This window comes from Coenobita brevimanus, chromosome 76 (genome assembly GCF_032717465.1).
Source record: "Coenobita brevimanus isolate Jiangsu-jjx chromosome 76, ASM3271746v2, whole genome shotgun sequence".
NCBI lineage: Eukaryota > Metazoa > Arthropoda > Malacostraca > Decapoda > Coenobitidae > Coenobita > Coenobita brevimanus.
In genome coordinates this window covers 8,087,002-8,092,868 of record NC_137029.1, presented here as the reverse complement: position 1 = coordinate 8,092,868, position 5,867 = coordinate 8,087,002, and positions in this window count along the sequence as shown.

The window sequence follows — 5,867 nt, the reverse complement described above, 5'->3', positions numbered from 1 at the left end:
TAAAAAAAAAAAAAAATGAAGTCTGTAACCCTGAATCCCAATCGTTAAAAAGAAAAAAAAAATTGAAGTCTTTATTTATACCCAACCAGCAGTACAAATGAGAGGTGGATTCTTGAACGTGTTGATATTCTTGGGTGAGAGTAAAACTAGTCATATCTAACAATGACAGTCACACAATCACTGCGCACAACTGCTCATCAACCCAGTGAATAGTCGGATTTCTCTCGGTTGAACAAAATCGTCTTTGGCTAATCTATAAAAAAAAAAAATAAATAAATAAAAGAAGGGAAAAAATCCTAAGCGTGTCTATATCAGCTTAAGGCCAAAACAATGCAGAAGATATTGTTGTACTTAAAACTGAGTGTGCAAAGGCTTAAATGACCCTCTAATTTCCTGAAGCCATCTATGGAACATCTGTATTTATTAGATATGATCAGCCACGTCCCGTATTGCAAAACGTACTTAGCAACGATGCAAAGTGGCCAAGCATAATCAATCAACATCACATTCGCCTGATTTAGGGGACTTCTCCGTAATTTCAAGCACTCAGTTTTTTTTTATGTTACTGACCATGGAATAAGCTAGCAATTAGGGAGAAGGCATCTTCATATTAACCGGACCTCATCTTGACCGTGTGTGTGTGTGTGTGTGTGTGTGTGTGTGTGTGTGTGTGTGTGTGTGTGTGTGTGTGTGTGTGTGTGTGTGTGTGTGTGTGTGTGTGTGTGTGTGTGTGTGTGTGAGTGCATGCGTGCGTGTGTGCGTGCCAGTGTGCGTATGCAGGTTGGCTAGGAGGGAGGGAGACACCCATGCATTCGCCGGCAGCGCAACTTTTTACCTGGCCAGTACTTTGTTTCCCCTGAGTTATGCCGGCAGACTTGTTTACCTGCCAGGGGGAGAGAAGAAACCCTGGACACCGGTGCACAGAATTCACGCAAGATCCTTATCATTCCCGGCCCTCTAGGTGAAGGTACTCGTAGGTTCAATTTGGTGCGCTGTGTCGGGAAAGGCGCAACCCTCCCACCGTCGTCGCTCATGGTAATTTCAATGCTTTTGGGTGTCCAGATAGCGGAGAAAAGCGCTATTGATTGAAATAAAAAACGTCGCAATATTTCGCGGGAACGGGTTTGTGGGCGCACGTGCGAGGTTCACCCTGCGCCAGACGACTGTTTCCTCGGCTAGGTTGAGAGAGAGAGAGAGACAGAGACAGACAGACAGACAGTCAGTTAGTCAGTCAGACAGACAGACAGACAGACAGAGACAGAGAGGAGGGAGGGAAAGACACACACACACACACACACACACACACACAGCTAACCAGCCCGACACATGGAAATAGAGATAGAGAGACAAACAGTCAGACAAACAGATAGAGACAACCAGCCCAACAGACAGGTAGACAGATAGGCAGACACACTGACGGAAAGACAGACAGACAGACAGAGAGATAGACAAAGAGAGTCAAACAAGCAGGAAAATAGATAGACAGACAGACTGATCGACTGAATGATGAAACTAGACGAGAGAAGAAAGGCAGGTGACAGAAAAAGTGCAGACAGCCTTTCCCTGAGACAACCAACATTCCAGTCCAAACCTTTACTGTATACACCAATGTCCTTAACACAGTCATGAGAGGCTTGGTCGCGTCGCCTGTGTAAGTGACCCAATCCAGCATTCAATTATGAGACGAGCTGGGTGGATCTACAACCAAAATGTCGGAGTTGTCCAGGTTCTACTACCAGGAGAGGAGGCGTGTTGAGCACTTAATGTCAGCGTGGTCTCGGCTATGGTGCTAAACACAGCCCAATGTCCCTCAATCCACCGTTAAGAGAGTCGTAAGGCGGCGTGTCACCCGGCCACCCTCGCTAGTCCTAAAGGGGGAGGGGATTCACTGAACGAGTTGCTAATCTTCGGGTTTATTGGGACAACCTAGGCCTTCTTCGCTTCCTTAAAAACGAGTGCTACTGATTTACACCAATGTTTCTCAGCTTTAAACGTCCGTATACCACATTTAAGACTTCAGATTAAGAGTTAGTGATGTCAGACTGTTCTGTTAGGGAGGTGATTATACTCGTACACACTATAGGGTTGTAAAGCACTTATGAGAAAAACCACAAAAGCTTATGAAGTTTGTCAATGTTTTTCAAAACTTGTGACTGTAATGTATTATCTTCTTTTAATTTTCTCCCTGCTATGTGCCGCCCGTTGTAGGCCTAAATGTGTCAAGGACTCAGAAACATCAATATACAGAATGAAATATAACAAAAGTGTTCAAGGAAATCTCAGTTATTTCCTCCGTGATTCAATAACCCTGAGGGGAGTAAGCACCATTAACGAAGTATTCGTTGTGTAATGGAAAGGGCAGCTAAAGAGAGCGGGACCAGGTGTGTCTGGATACTTTACTTCTGTGTATTGGCGCAGGGAGGTAGTGACGGCTCTCTCTGGTATTTTGTTTTTATCTTGGAGGGAGCTGTTATTGCGGGCTCATGGCCTTTGGTTCCTTCTTCCTCGCATAAAAAAAAAAAATATGTTGCAAACAGCCACGTACGTCCTGCAGTTTAGAAAAAAATAAAAGGGGGGGAGGGGGGCGAACATTGCAGCCAGGGACACAGGTTTTAATATTTCACCTTTTCTCACATTCTTCTGCTGGCTAATATTGGTATACTTCTGTGCCAGTGGCTGATTATGTTTGGTAAGATGTGTCAGGTGGAATGAAACGGACATCCCTGAATGTGAAGTAGACACAATGAAACAGTAGGGTAATTTTTGTTCCTCACTGTACCTGGTGCTTCCCTTTTCCTCTGATTATTGTCCCTAATGACCTAGAAACATATTGCTAGGATAATGGGGTTGTAACACATACTTCAGATATATAACATCATCAGCACTCATACTGTATTACCAATTCATATACTACTAAACATGCCTTCGAAGCGGATGCAGTCGTCTGGCAAGGTGTAAAAAAAAAAAAAATGTCAGAGTTCTGAAAGGGTTCAAGACAAGGGTCACTGGAGCATTGGGCAAAATATGCGAAAAGTGCAATAGATGTGATAAAAGCAATGTACTGTACCACTAGCTACTACCACTATATATTTCTCCCCCAATATGTATTACTCTTTTCCCACTGATTTATTCACATTTTTATCCCAGCCAACCTAAACCTTCTGAATCCAGTGATGCCCAGTTAACCGTAAGACAACTAATTCAGCTTTGTAGAGTAAAATGAAATTAAGTAAATCGTCTAGTGGTAGCAAGAGCATTGCGTAAAAAAGTCGTCTTAATCATGGGGTTAATTAGTGCAAATAGATTTATGCCCATCATTTATGCTGGGGTCATTAGGGAGGATTACACTGTGGATTTAAGATTTCAGGAGAGGAACATCTACGACCTTCGCCTCACCTCGAAAAAGAGGCTGAAATTCCGTAAATCTATGTTTATAACGTTATTGACAGCACTGACGACTGATTTATTTTTGTACCTTAGTTTTGGTGACTCACATAGTCTTAAAGTCATAAAAGTGAATACTCTCTCTCTCTCTCTCTCTCTCTCTCTCTCTCTCTCTCTCTCTCTCTCTCTCTCTCTCTCTCTCTCTCTCTCTCTCTCTCTCTCTCAGTGTTGTTTTCTAATAATATCAAGCTGGACAACAAATTAAGGACTGGTGGATTTTCTGTGCTTTTGGCTATCTCCACTACCACCAACACAACTGCCATGCTCCCGTTCCCTTCACTAAAACAATCGCCTCCACTGTACCACACTACCACAACTCTGCAACCATGGCCACCACTACCATTACCTCCAGAGATATCGATGAATTACTGCTATTATCGTCAGCTCGAATAACAATCCAGCAATTACATCTGAACCGTAATAAAGACAGGTGTATCACTCTTTACCAGAAGCGCTGTTTGGTTTATCAGAGGAATCAGTAGCATTTTAGGTCTGAATTTCACTATAACCATAAAAAACACCTTCCACACACACACACACACACACACACACACACACACACACACACACACACATTTTAACTCTTCTTCAGATGTATTATTCCATATTTGGCCGCCATCTCTGTTATCTTCACCGGGCCGCCACTAACACTCCCATCCCCTTGCTTCACCCCAATCCCTACCTCCATCACAGTCACAGTTATCTCCTCCCTTATCTAGGAAACAATAACTCCAAGAGGCGCGTCAGAGGCAAGGAAATTATATCATTCTTCAGCCACTCCAGAAGCTCCGTGTCCTGAGTGAGTGGCGTGGAGGCGACAGGGGCTGGAAGGTCGGCCTCTCGTCCCCTCTCCCTCATAAAGTGACCCTCCATATTACGACCACTAAACTCCCCAAAGAAGCATCCATATATTATAGATTTTAAAACGACCCTTGTCCTGAAGGAAAGGTTATGTAGTCCTATGAATGGGTTACACCGTCGCTGTGGGTTCTTAACGCCACGGAGGTAAAATATATATATATCTTCATCTTTTGACTATTAAAACAGAAATGTCATAATACAAAGAACTGAAACACACTTTAATGTACAGATACGCGTTTTATTGTTTTTCAGAGGAAATAAAGCAACTGTTTTTATCCAAATCGAGGACGCAATTAAACTGAGAATAACCACTTCATAACACAACTTCTGCTTTTATTTCTATTATGAAACATCATGAAAATCATAATCTAGTACGGTATCAAGTACCAACTGCTTTAAATCAGCATCAATTGGTTACGTCATCCAGGCTTTATTCCGTTCACATAAACAAAGCCTAAACCTTAATCTTGATTGTTAAGCTTTGAAATGAACACTAGAATACGACGCCAGTCACGACGAAGTGTTTTAAAAATTATGTAGATCATCAGCACACCCATAGTCCATCGCTGACCTATGGGAAAGTCTCCAAAAGGACGACAATCTCTCCAGGTTGACGTGGCCAAGCTATAGCGTTTATCAAGAAGCCGCTGAGAAGTAGTCGTATCACTTCATAAAAAATAATCCTCCCAGATAACGAGACATTATGTGGGCCCTCAGAAGCTGTCACCAGAACCCGCTCAATAACCCCGCCGGATCATAAAAGCTTATCGCTCATAAGGTGCCGGGCAGACAGACCCTCACCTGCTGTCTTCCTCGTCGCTAACTTACTCCGGAGATAATAACTGGGAAGGAATATTAACTGAATCACGAAAATGGCGGAATCCAGTAAAAAATAAGAATCGTAACAAGTGAAATACTGAATCATAAAAACAGCCCAGTTCACTGAAAAAAAAAAAAATGAAGATTAATATTTAAATTATAAAACCATTTCAGGTTTCACAAAAAAGGCAAATAGCTGAATGATAATTGGTTAATAAAACAGTTTTGGATTCAATGTATAATTCATTAAAGTAGGGAATATTAACGACTTCCTATGATGTCATCTTTCATATTTTTTTCCTTGCTGTCACAAAAGATAATAATTAAAACACTCGTCATAATAAAACGGGAGACTTTTCCAGCTGGAGGAACTGAAATTAATACAGCTTTTATTAGCCCTTTCACTGTGAGAGGACCTTTTTAAATTGAATACATCGTCTGGAGGTAGTACGAATAAACCTGTACTAAGACACAGGAATGAAATGGCTCAAATTCTTAGTCCCGACGATGTTAAAGAATACATGGAACAGTATTTTCGTGAGCTGTGGAGGCTTTTGAACACCGCTTACTTTCTAATCAATTGTTCACCTCATATTTTACCATAACATTCAGTTTAACGTTATGTGTTTATCATGCGCAAATAACTTGCATAACAGACAGCGAGATATCGATGTGCCATATTCAGAAAAATCTATAAATACTTCATAACTTGGCCCAGATATTCATCATTTTGCAGTTTATTT